Genomic DNA, 16,608 nt, shown 5'->3' with positions numbered 1-16,608 from the left:
ACCATCACATCCTTGTGGGAGTGTTTCTCTGTCAAGAGAGCACACTGTAGTATTTCTCATATTTCTTGACACTTATTTCTTGTGACTTCAAATGGCTCATTGTGGTTCAACTCAGCACACCATCTTCTACAAGTGACTGCACATTAATAAAGCACTTAGCAGCATGTATACCTGAGCAATCCCTGCACAAATCATACATAGTAAGACAGAACCTAGCTGCTGACTGAGCAAGGAGTATAAATATTTTTATTGGTAATAAATAAGGAGAATTACAGAATTGTATATATCAATGAAGTTCAATCAAAACTCAATACACTACTGTGGTGTGTATTTATTAAGGATAGTGTTCACACAGTACATATCCGACTTACTTCTGTTTATTATATCACTTGCTTTTCTTTGGTACATGTTATATACAGTCTTGCTTTTACAATTATGCCGTATCGGTGGTCTGTGAGAAAAGTATATTTTGTGGGTTTTTTTCTAGAAAGTAGGGATAAAGTTCAAGTTTAAACAAACATTGGTTTATTGAACCAAAACAATATTATCTTGATAAAAAAATGTTTTATCACACCCTACCACTTAAACATCTCACAACCATTGGACCCCTAATTGCTGACCCCCTTAACTCTGGGAAGTTGGAGTGTGAAGGGTTATGGATGGCCACAATTTAAAACTTGTGTATGCTCTGACAGCGCCTGGGGAAGATAACAACTGGGGCCCTGAGGTCACCCCAGCTAACAGAGTGAGAAAGAACATATGCAAGTGTCCTAACTATACTGACAGCATTCATCCTATGAAATCTCAAGGCTATAAATACACTGATAAATAAGAGTATAATTTTGCATGAGTACAAGAAAATAAAAATTAATATAAATACACAATTCTAGGAAACAGTGTACAAATAAAAGCATACTTACAACGAATAACAGCAACATATTTCAGCACCATTGTTGCACAGCTTGTCCTGCCATGTCAGCCTCTTTCAACAACAGTATGTTTCCAACTATAGGTATGCTTTTGGAAATATAGTTTTTGGAGAGTGGCCCACTCTCTCAAGTTTAATACACCCTGATATTGGTGTTTACTATCATGTTATATTCAAAGACAACTAAATCTTTCATTTTGCTGATTGTTGCGCTAAAATACACACATTATTTGTCGGAACTTCTCTTAATACTTTTAAAATAAAATCATAAACTAAAAAACTTATCCATTTTCTCTATCATGTAATGCTGCTAACAAGTAAGTAGCCAGTCATTATGGGATGGATAGGTGGACTTAAAAAACTGGCTATTAGCTGTAAATTTGTTTTGAATTCCATGTGTTTTAATATTTAAAAATAATTATAAGTCATGAAATTATCTTAATGTGCAAGGCAACAAAGACTGACAGCACAAGAAAGGTGGGTTTTGAGACGTACCTAAACTAATATTGCCAAAGTGGTTATGAAACAAATTGATAGGAAATAATTTTTTTATAAAGAAAGTTGATATATTTAATAAATGTAATTGTACATTTGCATATATGCTCACCACATCATATGATAAGCAATAAGCTAATGCCAAATTAAATTATTTTGACACCAAATCAGCATAGTAAGGTTTGGTATTATCATAATGTCAATATAAAATGCTAAACTCCCATATAGACCAAACAATAGATTTTATTACAATTAATAAATTAACACAAAACAAAGCAAAACATGCATATCACTTTTTCTTTTTCTTAATGTTCCACTGCTCACTATAGCTGTTCTAAAAGTGTGCCTAACTATTTTCCTAGAGGACTGCCTTTTACATATGGTTATATCCATTATTTGGTGGATTTAGTCTTTAATTTTCTAAATAAAAAAACATTTAAACGCAGACATCAGGCTCAATTGTACAAGTATTCTTTACTTTCTCTGTAGATAGGATTATTGGGCCAATTGGGTCAATCTGCATACAAAATGCCACCACTCTCTAGCACCATGATCAGGGATTATTGCCTTACATTGGAGGCTGGCTCTGATTTCAGTAGAAAGTCCCCCAAACAATTATTAATGAAACATATTAACAGAAAATTGACAGCAGAAACTGAAAACAAAAAAGGAATAAACCCAGCTTTATTCTTCTGTTTCTATATGAAATTCATCTTGTTGTAATAAACAATTATTATAAAATTAGAAATAAATTAGGCAAACTTGAGAATGTTATGTAAAGTTAGTGCACTTACCAAACATTATACCAACGCCTTCCTGGTGAGGTGTTCCGGGCACGTCTAACCGGGAGGAGGCCCAGGTGAAGACCCAGGACACGCTGGACGGACTATGTCTCTCGGCTGGCCTGGGAACGCCTTGGGATTCCCCCGGAAGAGCTAGAAGTAGTGGCCGGGGAGAGGGAAGTCTGGGCATCTCTGCTCAAGCTGCTGCCCCCGCGACTCGACCTCGGATAAGTGGAAGAGAATGGATGGATGGATGGATATACCAACTTGGGTAGCTATTGCAAATCTCACTACAGACATTAATCTTAAGAAAATCCCTTTGAATCCTTCTTTGCCCTTTACCAACCTGTCCATTACACCGGACAAAGAGCACTGCAGTTTAGATAAGGGCTTCCATGACTGCCAAGCTAACCATCTGTGTGTTTCAAGTATTTCCATCAGAATATAACAATGGAAATCTGAAACAAGGTCAAGCATGTTAGTAAAATAAATGTATAGGTATGTTTGTCATTCTCTCTCCATTTTATATTTCTCAGTGATCACTTGACAGGAAGGAGCAATAAGTTTTTCACCTCTTTATGACCTAATTAAAATATGCTGGCACACAGGCACTGTAACCAGCAGAACTGGTTCACAGGCAAAGTTGCCATTTCTTTTTTGGCTACAGTGATGTATTTAAGTAGGATGTCTGTACATGGCCGGTGATCATGGGGGAATGGGTAGCATTTGGTGATGAAAAAGTTTAGTAAAAACACCAGAATCTGTTAAGCTGGGTGCCTGGTGCTGCGTGAGAATCCTTTGCTTTAGCATTCCCATTGAACCTTTTTAAAGTAATAGTTATGAGAATTGATTGACGATCTTACTCCTGTCACAGACATCCTTTCTTCTACTCGTATTTACACCACATTTCTTTCTCTATCCAGTTCAGATAGTTCCTACCTTGTGCCTTATGATTAGGCTCCATCTGCCCTGTGCCTCTGCTTTGAATCAGCAAGTTAGAAAGATGGAAGGATAGATAGATCGTTCATTTTCTCAGCACTGGGGCTTTACTTTTGAAATAACTTTATGAATGGAGAGGATCTCTATAACACATATATGTGAACCTGTCATATCCAATTCAATCAACGTGGAAGCACCCATCTATTTTGAACGCATCTTTTTCATTAAAGTGTCTGATAAAACCTTTATCTCAGTAACGGTTGTCTCTAGGCAATTGTCATGCCTGGACGGGTGGTTACTCAGTCCTAAAATTGTAAAATGTATCAGAACTCAGTTATCCAACATACCATATTGTGATGACCTTTATTTTGATATTCATTTCATTTAGAAGGACATGACACGCTTTATTCTTCTTCGGCATTATAGCTTAAAGGTACAGACTGAAGCATATGTGAAGACCGTAAGGAAGGAATTACATATTACAACATTGGAACAATTTGTCGAGAACAGACCATTCATCTTAACAAAACTCGGAAATTCTACCCAGCGAGTTTCTCTTAACTAATATAAAATACTTGACGTTTAAACAACACGTGCAATAACAAATAGATATCTAGTAATAAAAGCATTTTTATGCATTCTTTTTTAAATTTTACAATTTGAATGACAGTGGAACCTTTTTTTTAACCTGAACTCTTCTTTATAGTGACGTATGTTGCAGCGCGCCGGAAGTACTGACTTGCCTGTATTGCAGTGAAAAGCTCATGTCGGTATGTCAGGATAAAGTTGAGGTTTGAAAACAAGAGGTGGAATAACAACGAGCTTAGGAGAAACGCCACCTTTAAAATACTGCAAGTGTAAGAATCGCCGCCGAGTCGGATTAAAGAAGGAATACAGTTTTAGGTAAGTTCACGTATGAAATAACACGGGTATGACAGTGCTGCGTCTTTTGAGTGATGAAGCGGTTTTATTTTTTCGCCTGCATCAGTGACACAAGTCTGATTTTGTTGGGCGTGATATTCACCTGGAGGCTGACGACTATTTGCAGATGTCTTTGGTATTGTGTTCATTCGAGCTGGAGTGCGTAGGTTCTCGTTTGACTACCACCTTTGAGTTTCGGCGGGAGCAAATTTGCTTGGACTGCTAGCTTCTCGAGACGCATGATACCTTTCAGATTTCACTGATTTTTACCACCGTGAAAGTCTTGCTCATTACTTTAATAGTTTATCAAGTATTGTTACAGTGAAAGTAAAGTTTTTATAACCTGGCCATATATCCTTAAAATCTGGGCAAGCAGTGAGGAATTTTATTTGTTTTAGTAGTCGTATTTAGAAATGCATTACGCATCAGCTGTTTTTAAGTAACCCTGCAGTTTAAGGATTTCAAAACGCATAAAATGGCTTCAAGGCTGTTTAAATGGTTTCAGGTCATGTTTGTCTTATTGATTTTCCCATTGTATGTATTCGGTTTATAAGGTATCAAGGCAGTCTTAATTAATGAGGTTAACCATGTTATTGAATGGCGGGTGGCTTCAGAATATAATACCTAGTCCAGATGAATAAATGAAATTTGTTATACGTGAGCTATTAATTTGCAGGCAGGCGTGACTTATTAGTAAAGAAATAATTGGTGCTCATATTGTCAGTGTATATATTTTTTGTGCAATTTACATCACACTCATTAACAATAAATAAGGTACTCAATATATTTATTTGAGTATTTGCATCTTTCCGATATACAAAGGGTTGATTAAAAGAGGGAGAGTACACCTTTTATATGATAGGTGAACACTGATTGAAGCTTTCTCTTCATAGACTCATCTAAACAAATTAAATTATCTACATTGTTATTATTTTTTAATCGTAAATGTTCAGGTGCAGGAAAGGTTTTTGCCTATATTCATTTCTTCCCTTTCCTTATTTCTTAACTGTTTGAATATTATATTTTTAAAAATTGTATCTTGTCTATAGTATTTGAATAGTCAGATATAACTTAACATAAATCGGAGGAAAAGTATGTAAAAGTATGTTTGTTTGCCATGAGAAAAAATAGAAGCAGTACATTCTCTGTCAAAATGGAGAAAAGAAAAAAAGAAAATCGTGCTTCAGCTCTTGTGCCTTTATCAGGTCTATGAATGTCACATTCCAAATATAAATTCCAGTGTGCAAATACTAAAAAAGTTCTATTTTGGATTGTTTTTCATAATCTCTTTCAGTGTTCAATTTAGATTCAACTGTTTTTTTATGGTTTGTAAATTACAAGTTTTTTTTTTATTATTTTCAAAGCAAGTAGGCTTAAATGAAAGAAGAATTTGAATATCTTCAAACAGTAAATAAAAAGACAGCCCTAAAGCTATTGTCATCTCTGTGGTTGTTGATTCCAGTTAAGGAGTCTCATGCAAGGCAAAATTATAAATGTTTTCTCTTTTTAGGCTCTTACTGTTAAGAGCCTAAGACTGTTAAGTTTTTATTTGCCTGCCTTTATCTTTGCCTCAAATGAAACTATTTGTTAAAAAGAAAGAGGATGCTTTTCATTCCCAGCACTGCTGTGTTTCTTCCAAAAATCTGAGTTTCTTGATTGGTGCAAAATGAGTCAACGACCTAAGATTGTTGCTGATTGCAAATACTGACCTCTTTATCCTAATAGTCACAGTTGCTCTTCTTCTGGCATACTAGTCATTTGCATGCTAGCTTTGTTCTAGTATACGCATTTTTTTTTTTTTCAAAGGATAAACTACTTATTAATGATGTGATTGTTAATTTGCTGTTTTGGTTATTGCTAATGGCAGTGTTTAAAGTCAGATGCCTTCAAAATTTTTCCAAAAATTTCTTGATAATTTGTAATAGTGTTTTTTTTTTTTCTTGTGCCTTAATGCATTTATTTATGATATAAATTGTGCCTCTTTGTTCTTAATAAATATTAGAACAAATGTTTGCTCCTCATTTGATATTTTTCCGTTTCCTTTAGGAAATGGCTTGTGGAACAGTCTGTTTAGAAATTAGTTGCATTGTTAGTATAATTTTGTACTATGTACTAGTACCTGATAGTTAAGCTGCTTTCTGCATGTGATTTCCCCCCCACACAATATATGTGGTACTGGGATTACATAAGTGGTGAGATGCGGTAGAGCATAAGTGATGGCATAGAATAATTTTGAAATTTGCATGTTATAACATAATCTGATACAGTGTTCCATTTGAAGTGGGAAGTTTCTGATTTTCTAGTAGGAAATTTCAAATGTAACACACCTGCAAGTCTCATTTCCTACTCTGAAAGTTGGGAATACCTCACCAAGCCAAAACATCAAAATCCAAGACGGTTGCACTGTGCAACAACAGAAGTGAATGTTGTAGTATTACACTCTTTATTAGCATTTGTGTCTCATTAAATTAGTTGTACACACGTACCATCCAACTTCTATCTGTGGACATGTTGTGTTTGGATGCACAAAATACTATGTAATGCAGTACAAGTAGTTGTCTGTATTCCGAAATAGCAGGCACAACAAAGGTTCTCCTGGAGGCATCTGTATTCATTTTTGAAATGTTTTACTGGAACACGGTCAACTTGGGTGTGATGTCATTCCCAGCTCCAATATCCAACTTGCGAGGTAAATTGAAACAGGGTATTTTACTGCATTGTTTATTCTGTGAGCTGATGTGATTTTGGAGAGCCTGAAACTAAAGAACTGTGTTCCAGTCCTCAGATTGCTGCTTGGTTTCAACTGCTCCATTTTGATGAAAACAGTCAATGGCATATACTGAAGCTTGATTCATCTGTTGAAATAGAGGTTCAAATGAGAACCATTTTGTAATGACCAAAGCCAACAAAATAGAAATGATTACTTACTCACCTATTGCCCACCCCCAGACCTGCTTCACCTCCCTGTCACTGTATTCAAGCTCACATTTTGTAATAGGGTGTTTTTATCCATGCTTATAATTGTTCCCCCTGTTCCTTTCTCCTTAACTGTGATATCAGCAGTCATCTCTTCTTTTGTAGTTCAGAGGAAGGTTATGCCAAAAAAAAAACTTGCCAAATTATGTCATCATCATGACTGAACCAGAGATTGCAGAGTACAATTATTAAATAATAGATGCACCACAAAACTAAATAGAAAATCAGCAATTAACTTGTAAGATTTGGGATCTCCCCTCTTAAGTGTGGCAGTCTTTTATTTTTCTTATACCAAGTATGTCAACAGGTGACATTACCATTTAAATGTGTGATTGTTCCCCCCCCCCCCCCCCCCACTTCCCATAACTTTAAACGTGTAACTTTCTTTTGCCATTTAGTTTTTAATTTACATTTTTATGTAGAGTTTGTTCCTATAATAACATCCATAATTTCATCCAAATTGCATTCAGATACTGACAAGCAAATGATAAATAATGCTAAAGTGGAGAGAGTATTTTGAAGAAAAGCTGTAAAACTCCCAAAATATGTTCTCTTTGAAGTAGCAAAGTTCTTGCTTTAAATTTAATAAGATGGGCCTTCTACGTTTCTGAGGCATACTTGTGACAGCAAAAATAAACTGGAAATAATACATTTGATCACAGATTCTTGATACCATTTTCTCAAGGTGAGGATACATTTCCTGCTCACTTCTCTACTTGCAGTGGTGGTTGTGGGTGGGACCATTGCCCTGCAGTGAACTGGTGCCCTGCCCATGGATTGTTTCTGTCTTGTGCTTGATGCTTTCACCAGTTGCCCCGCAGTGAGTAAGCGGGTTAGGAAGATGGATGGATATACAGTGGGGCAAAAAAGTATTTAGTTAGCCACCAATTGTGCAAGTTCTCCCACTTAAAAAGATGAGAGAGGCCTGTAATTTTCATCATAGGTATACCTCAACTATGAGAGACAAAATGAGAAAAAAAAATCCAGAAAATCACATTGTCTGATTTTTGAAGAATTTATTATGGGCCAAAATACCAGCAACAGTGTGTGAAAACCTTGTGAAGACTTACAGAAAACATTTGACCTCTGTCATTGCCAACAAATGGTATATAACAAAGTATTGAGATGAACTTTTGTTATTGACCAAATGCTTTTTTTCCACCATAATTTGCAAATAAATTCTTCAAAAATCAGACAATGTGATTTTCTGGATTTTTTTTTCTCATTTTGTCTCTCATAGTTGAGGTATACCTATGATGAAAATTACAGGCCTCTCTCATCTTTTTAAGTGGGAGAACTTGCACAATTGGTGGCTGACTAAATACTTTTTTGCCCCACTGTATGCCTATAACATCTGTTCAGCTCTTGTCTCTTGATTGAATGTTATGTATGTGCTCAATATTCTTTCAAACCAAATCACATGCATACATTATCAATCCAGTGGCAGCAGGCAATATGTTTGCTAAATAACAAAGTAAGCTTCAGTAGAGTGAAAGAATCTAAGCTACTATATGTGTGATATTTTTTTTTATTTATTATCTACAGTAGTTATTGTCAAAACTGAGAAAACAATTTGGTGAATCTGCATTCATTGTAAATAATGGTGCTTGGAGAAGTCTTTTTAAGGTGAAGCCACACAACTGGTCCTGAAGGGTGTTGCAGAAGGAGATGAGTATCAGCATCTTCTGCAAATCTGTGATCTTTGACTATGCACTTTATAATGGTAATACATCCTCTTAAATCTACCTCTATATTTTCTTTTCCAATAATGCTATAGAAAAGAACAAAGATAGATAGATAGATCTTTATTGTCATTGTCACTTTTACAAAGGAACAACAAAATTGAAGGTGCAGTTGAGTCAGTGCGAGGCATAAAAAATTACTTTACAAAATAAACAAATTACACTTGTTGACTTAAGGTCTATATTGCTCATTGGGAGAATGATATGGAGCAGTTTTTATTCTGAGTTCAGGGCCATGATTGCTTTTGGATAAAAGCTGTTTTTAAAGCGGTTTGTCCTGGTTTTCATAGCTCTGTATCTCTTGCCCGATGGCAAAAGCTGGAAGAGGCAATGACCGTGATATGATGAATCCTGTGAAATGTCTATTGCTTTTTTGCGGCATTGGGAGGTGTAGATTTGTTCCAGAGTGGGGAGGGTATAACCAATTGTTCTCTCCGCTGTCCTGACGACCCTGTGGAGCGCTTCCCTTTCAGAGGAATTGCAGCTGCTGTACCACACACACAGTCCGTACGTGAGCCCACTCTCAATGGAACAGTGATAAAAGGAAAGGAGTGGATTTTTGGGGAGATGGTTCTTTCTGAGGATTCTCAGAAAATACAGTCTCTGCTGCGCCTTCTTCTGCAGCTCCTTGGTGTTGGCGTTCCAGGTCCGGTCATCCTCCAGCTCAATGCCCAGAAACCTGAATACCGGGACCCTCTCCACACAGGCCCCACCAATGATGACTGGCTGGATGTCAGTTTTGTTTTTTCTAAAGTCAATAACAAGCTCAAAAACAGTGCTTTTCATTTTCTTGTTACCATTGTTGTTTTTATCCAGTTGCCCAGCTTTCTTCCCACTATAACAGACACTAAAGAGTCTTCATACAGTCCTTAAAATGTTCCAACCAGCTTGGGTGGTACTGCTTCCCAATGTTGCCCACAACCCTTTATGACAAACCAAATTACATGCTTTCTTAAAATCCAAACAATGGTAGATGTTTTTGTAACTAGACTTTGCATCATCTGCTAACAGTACTAACGCCAAGATTTGTTGGATAGTGGCCATGTCTTTCCTAAAGGCAGCCTGTTACTCAATTAAATGTCCATCTTTCAAGTCTACCCATAATCGTTCTTGATGCACATTCAAAACAGCTGTGTTCATGTGTGCTATCAATGCTAATGCCCTGTGAGTTGCACAGCTATTCAAGTCACCCTTATTTGTTAGCATCATATAATTGACTTATACCAGTCTTCTGGCCACCTACCCCCTTCCCAGATTTTCACACTTTTTTTTTTTTTAAAAGCCTATCCTTTGTTTTTTATGCATCTACAGTATCTGTATCTGTGATGGGATCCTTTACATACTGAGTCCATCCCTCTTTTGTTGCTTATATATCTGTCAATGTATTACCATTTTATCATTAGTCGTATTGTACTTTGAAAGCTTTTGTTTTTTATTTAACCATAGCATATCCTTCCTGTGTTCTGTTTGTACCTATCTATGGTATACATTGATTGATTTCTTCAGTCCTAGCACTCTTATTTATCTCCTTACATAACTCTTTTTACCTGAATTTCATGTTTGTTTTCTTGTTTTGTCTGTTTATGATGTTCAGCTTACTGTCCATAAGGCAGTGAATGCCCGTATCGCTGTGTCAAAGGCAGGACTCGCCACTGGCGATATGAGTGCTTACAAAGCTGCTTCATATGGCGTACGGCGTGCTGTAATGGACGCAAATCACCAGTACCGAGGGAGCATGTGGATTTGTTTTTCCATGAGGGTGACACGTGCAAAATGTGGCAAAGACTGTGCACAGTTACGGACTTTAAAAGCAAATCCAACCCAGCTGTGAGCGCCGACTCTGTGTGTGCCAACGAACTTAATGCATTCTACACCCATTTTGAGGCTAATCATTCTAATGCTGGCAACAGCCACAGCCTGCTGATGGAGCACGGTGACATCACGATCATAAAGCATGACATGCGCAGTGCCCTGCAGCGGGTCAACATCAGGAACACACTGGGGCTGGATGGCGTCTCCCGGTACCTGCTGTGATGCTGCTCTGACCAGCTGACCGGAGTCTTCGCCTCCATTTTCAACGAGTCTCTGGCTTAGTCTGTGATCCCTGCATTCTTTAAAAGGTCCACTATTGTCCTGCTACCAAAGAACAACAAGCCCTCGTGCCTGAATAACTATTGACCTATTGCACTGACCTCAGAAGTCAGGAGGGTTTTTGAGAGGCTCATTAAAGTCTTAATTATGGCATCCAGCTCCACAGACCCACTCTAGTTTGTCTTCTGCCCCAATAGATCAACGGACAATGCCATCTCCCACTTCCTGCATATCATCCTCCGCCACATGTATATTAGCAGGGGAACTATATGAGATTGCTGTTCATTGATTACAGTTCAGCTTTCAATACAATTGTACCCTATAAACTGTTCACCAAGCTGAGAGACCTGGGACTGAGTACCCACCTGTGTGCCTTTCTGACAGGGAAACCACAGGCAGTGAGAGTTGGTAATCCTGCTTACAGCATCATCACACTGAATAGGGAAGCGGCACAAAGGTGGTACGTAGTCCTTTGCTCTATGCCCTCTACACTCATAACTGTGTGGCTGCACACGCTTCCAACTCCATCATCAAATTTGCTGATGATTCACTGGCACTGGGCTTCATCTCAAACAATGATGACATCGTACATGGAGGAAGTGGAGAACCTGGCATCGTGGTGTCAGAAGAAGTGCCTCCAACTAAAAATCAGCAAAACCAAGTAGTTGGTGGTGGACTTTGGTAGGAGCAACGTGTTTTTATTTTATATATATATATATATATATATATATATATAAATGTTACTTAAGAAATATACTGTTTATGGCAAGTTAAATTAAGTAAATTGATTAATTATTTTTTGACTACTTTATTCCTTACCTATTAATCAAGTTGTTAAGTTAAGTAACACATTATACGGTCTTTTCAAAAATCAACAGATCTGCACCCAGCAGTAGTTTTAAATTACATTGCATTAAATGTACATTCAATTAAATAAATAAAATTAAAATACTGGGTAAAAATGTAAATTTCTGACATACAAAAAATTTTTCAAAGAAGTGCTACATTCAATTAAATATACCTACATTTTATTAAACTTTTTTTCTTGAATTCTTTATATTTCTTTAACATTATATGGAGGGGCCCCCTCGATATTTTTTTTTCCCCAATGGGTCCCAGATGTACTATCTATGCCTCTGGTCCACGTCTATATAGTCTGTTGATTAACTAGGGGGCTCCGCCCCCTGCTCGCTTCGCTCGCCAACCCCTGGTGTTGTGAATTTACAAAGAGTGTGATGTATGAATGAGATATAGCATAGTGTGAAGGTGTAGATGACGCATATAGGAAGCAAATAAAGTTGTCCATGTCCAAAAACGGGCTCAGAGAGGTAGATGCTAACTTTGTGATTTGTTGATGGTCATGGTCAAGGCAGGTCTAATGGGGAACTGTCGCCGTTTAAGTGTAAAAGGTAATTCCAGGTCAGAAGTTGTAAGGTAATTGTAGGAATTAGAACAGTATTGTTAGCATGTGATTCTGTAAGAAGTTTTGCTTTAATAACATTGTGTGGCATGGTGTTGACGACTAAACGTGTACCATTGCATAAACCCTGTTTAGTGTTATGGTTTCTTAATAGCATGATTATTGTTCCATTTTTAAGGTTAAGATTGTGTTGTGGTAATCCGGCTGGGTTAATAGTGTTCAAATATTCTAAGGGGAAATTAAAATGGTCATTGTCGTCATCAGAGTCAACTTTGTCAGAGCTTAGAAAGAGCCTTGTCTCTCCAGGAAGTAATGAAATGACCTGGTTATTAATGTGATCAACATTAATATTTTTTGGACATAATATAGTTCGTTGTGTTAAAAGGGGTATTTGGTGTAATGAGATAGTTGTTCCAAATATTTCCGTAACTCTTTTGAAAGCAATGCCAATTGTCTGCGTATTTTAAGGTGGATTGAAGAATAGCCAAGTGCATGGCATGTGGAACAATAGCTAAGCACTGTGTAAAATCTCCTCCTAATAAAAGAACCTTTCTTCCAAAGGGAATATTATTATTCATCAACGTTTGTAGAAGTTTATGAATGGTGTTGAGTAAGTGACTGGATGCCATTAGATGCAAAAGCAAATGAACTATTGTAGGATCTAACGAAGTTCATAAAGTTTTTACTTTCAGGTACTGCGTTAGTTAGAAGCTTCTGTAGATATGCAGGACATGAATGTAAAGGAGGCAGTCAAATTTGACCCTTTTGAGAATAACGTGTAAATTCATTACTTGTATTGCCAGTTGTTTCTTTAGGGAAGTTAAGTGAATGACAATGATTGCGAATGACATTCATTAATCCCAATGAATTTTCATGAATAGTGGACTCATTATTGAACGCGTTGTGAGCCAACTGGCGCAATCGTTTAGCAGGTGTCTGTCGTTTATGTCCTTGACGTGTATGTTTTGTCTGTGCTGTTTGAGAGGCGCGTCGTTGTATGTGCAGGACTTGGGACGTGCTATTCTGGAGCTGTAATCGATTTGCCTGTGCTGTGTGAGAAGCCCAATGCAGTTTACGGCGTTAATTGTTTGTATTGAGCCTTGCCCGTTTTTGTATGTCGGTTAGTCGACCGACCTGTATTGTTTTTTTTTTTATGCGGGTTCGTGTGTTTGGTCCCGTCACTCGAGCGGGATCGTTTTGTACCCGTGAGCGTGAATTCATGACTTGTTTGTTCTTCAGCGTTAGAAATATGGATAAGTAATAAGGAGGATTGTAGTCACTGTTAATATGGAGCCTTTTCTGTGGTTGAACGGTTAATAGTGCATCAGGGTAATGAGATCGACCTATGCTGCACAATTTGAATGTGTTCAGATGATGTATATTTAATACGGATGGTTCGTTTAGTAATGGGGCTTTGTGTCTCATTTCTTATTTATGTTAGTGTGGTCGTGGGTCCGAGCTGTGCCACTCCAGGAAGTAATGAAATGACCTGGTTATTAATGTGATCAACATTAATATTTTTTGGACAGAATATAGTTTGTTGTGTTAAAAGGGGTATTTGGTGTAATGAGATTGTTGTTCCAAATATCTCCGTAACTCTTTTGAAAGCAATGCCAATTGTCTGCGTATTTTAAGGTGGACTGAAGAATAGCCGAGCGCATGACATGTGAAACAATAGCTAAGCACTGTGTAAAATCTCCTCCTAATAAAAGTACCATTCCTCCAAAGGGAATATTATTAATCATCAACGTTTGTAGAAGTTTATCAATGGTGTTGAGTAAGTGAGTGGATGCCATTAGATGCAAAAGCAAATGAACTATTGTAGGATGTAATGCAGTTCATAAAGTTTCTACTTTCAGGTACTTCGTCAGTTCGAAGCTTCTGTAGATATGCAGGATATGAATGTAAAGGAGGCAGTATCGCACTCACTATTAATATGGAGCCTTCTCTGTGGTTGAACGGTTAATAGTGCATCAGTGTAATGAGATCGACCTATGCTGCACAATTTGAATGTGTTCAGATGACGTATATTTAATACGGACGGTTCGTTTAGTAATGGTGCTTTGTGTCTCATTTCTTATTTATGTTAGTGTGGTTGTGGGTCCGAATCCTGCTTTTTGTGTATGTTTCGTGTGCTATGTCCGTAGTCTGTCCCGTTTTGTGTCCAATGGGTTTGTGTGGCGCTCGCGTCTGACTTCTTTTTTTTTTTTTTTTGTGCTAGGGGGCGTTGCCTCATTTGTGTGTCGTGGGTCTCAATACTCTTCTTTGTGTGTGTTCCGTTTCGCGTCTGACTCCTTTTTTCTGTGTGCTATGGGCGCCTCATTTCTTATTTTACGTTGCTTTGCATCCGGTGTCCGTTGCTTGGAAGGGGGGTTTTGTGGGGGTGCTTGCGCAGTACGTCTTTTGCGGCTACGGCCCATGGCCGGATGTCCCTGCGTCCATCCGGTTTACCATTCTCGGTTAGTAATATGGATGAAATCTTAAATCAAAAGTGCCGAAGTTCTTTACTTTAGTTCCATCAGTTTACTTTTTCCCAGTATGTGTTGCATTTAATACATCTTTATCCTCACATACTTTAACATACTTCCAGACAGAAGATATTCTTTAGACAGTGGATCCTGTGGGATTTTTCAGCCCTGCACTCTCATCTCCCTAAATTAGACTTTTAACTTACCAGTTTTTTAATTTGATTTACCTGAATTAATGGAAAGCCAGGAAGTGCAGTATGTGTATGTGCAGTTCACAGTTTGTTTTGGTCGGAAAACTGACTAGCAATTGGCACGTTACATGCTGATCTGTCGATTATGCATAATAAGAAAAAGTCTTGTTTTAATCCATTGACGAAAAAGATGTGCATTACTAAATTATTCGACATTCTTGGCAACTTATTGAATGAAAAGTGGTTTCCAGTTGCCTCAGAATGGTGGCCAGTAGCAGCCAGTTAACGTCAAGCCTTACACCTGTGTCCACTGTACTGATCATGAATTGTCAGTTACTTTTGCGTTTTATTTTTTGAGTAAATCGAAGTTATCCATTATTTGCTTCATTATCATTTTAGTGTCAGTTCTGAGCTTCCAAAGTTTGTATCGGTACCAAAGTTAAAATTTTAGTATTGATCCAATATTATTTGGGAGTTAAAGTTGCAAGGAAATCTTTGTATCTTTTTAGTACAACTTCGGAGCTTAATGGAAAGCTTTAACCAAGATGTTAATAATTGGTTAATTCTTCAGCTTCCTTTTGTAGGGAGACTTGATGTTGTCAAAATTAATATCCTTCTAAGCTAATTTTTGTTTTTCATGATATTCCCATATTTATAAACAATTCCTTTTCAAAAAAGCTTGACTATGTTGTAAGCCCATTGTGGCTTTTCTGCATTCCATATACATTAAGGGGGTGACATGTGATCATGGAAAAACAGAGGGTAGCTTGGCAATACCTAACCTGTAGCAATAACTGTTAGGTAGCAAATATTGTACAATTTTAGGCAAAACAAGGAAGTAGAAAGTTCCATGATTGTACCTGCTTGGTTGGCTCTGGATAGAAAATCTTCCATGAATTCTTTTTATATGCCTTGCTCTGTGCCCCGTCAATGATTATCTTTGGTTTAGTGGCATACTACTAAATGCTGTTCACATATCCTTCAGGATAATTTTGTTTTCTTCCCTATGCTTTATTATATAGTACTGTATTTTAATTGTGCAAGTCATTGGGTATCTTGACATTAAGAGAGATTTTAAATTGATAATGTTTGACACATTTCATTCCTCAACATACTTATTTGCTTAACTTTGCTAATCATACATCAACGTCCACACATGAAGATGTAATTATTATCTAATATAACATTGGTAGGATTCCCATACTTTATCAATCAAAGTCACATTGTTTAATGCCAGACATTAATTGGGAAATCTCTCTCTCTGGTAAGGACTGGAAGTAAAAGTTTTTATAGCAGTTTTTGTTAATCTGTGCAAAGTAATTCATTATAAAATTACACATCAGACCCGTCTTTGCAGACTACAATTACCTAAAAGATATCAGGAATTGTATCCTAATTATAAATGATGCCATGTACCTCCAGTCTGGATAAATGTTTTGCGACTGTCCTAAATTACAACCGTTATGAGTAAAGATATTTGCTTATTTCCTAATCCTTTTGCAGCAGTGCTTGGATTGATGCTGAATTGGATTAGGCTATCTAGTGATACATTTACTGTCTTTTCCTAAACTACATTGTTAGCTCATCAGCTACTTTAGCTTAACTGGCAGAATCCTAATACCCTCTCTGTAACTCAATAGGAAGACATTAAATTA

General features: G+C 37.2%; 1 protein-coding gene across 1 annotated transcript in view; it reads left to right on the top strand.

The window, feature by feature from the left end:
- Window positions 1–3,860: 3,860 nt before the first annotated feature.
- The window catches only part of tbp (TATA box binding protein), an 83,294-nt gene continuing 70,546 nt past the window's right edge, over window positions 3,861–16,608 (top strand). Inside the window, exon 1 of the mRNA XM_028797308.1 lies at window positions 3,861–4,047. The gene's annotated coding sequence lies outside the window, so the exon portion shown is untranslated. The remainder of the gene's footprint in view (window positions 4,048–16,608) is intronic.

The sequence above is a fragment of the Erpetoichthys calabaricus genome, chromosome 3, assembly GCF_900747795.2.
Source record: "Erpetoichthys calabaricus chromosome 3, fErpCal1.3, whole genome shotgun sequence".
Lineage (NCBI taxonomy): Eukaryota > Metazoa > Chordata > Cladistia > Polypteriformes > Polypteridae > Erpetoichthys > Erpetoichthys calabaricus.
Note: the sequence above shows the minus strand (reverse complement) of the source record. Positions and strands in the feature narration are given on the sequence as shown.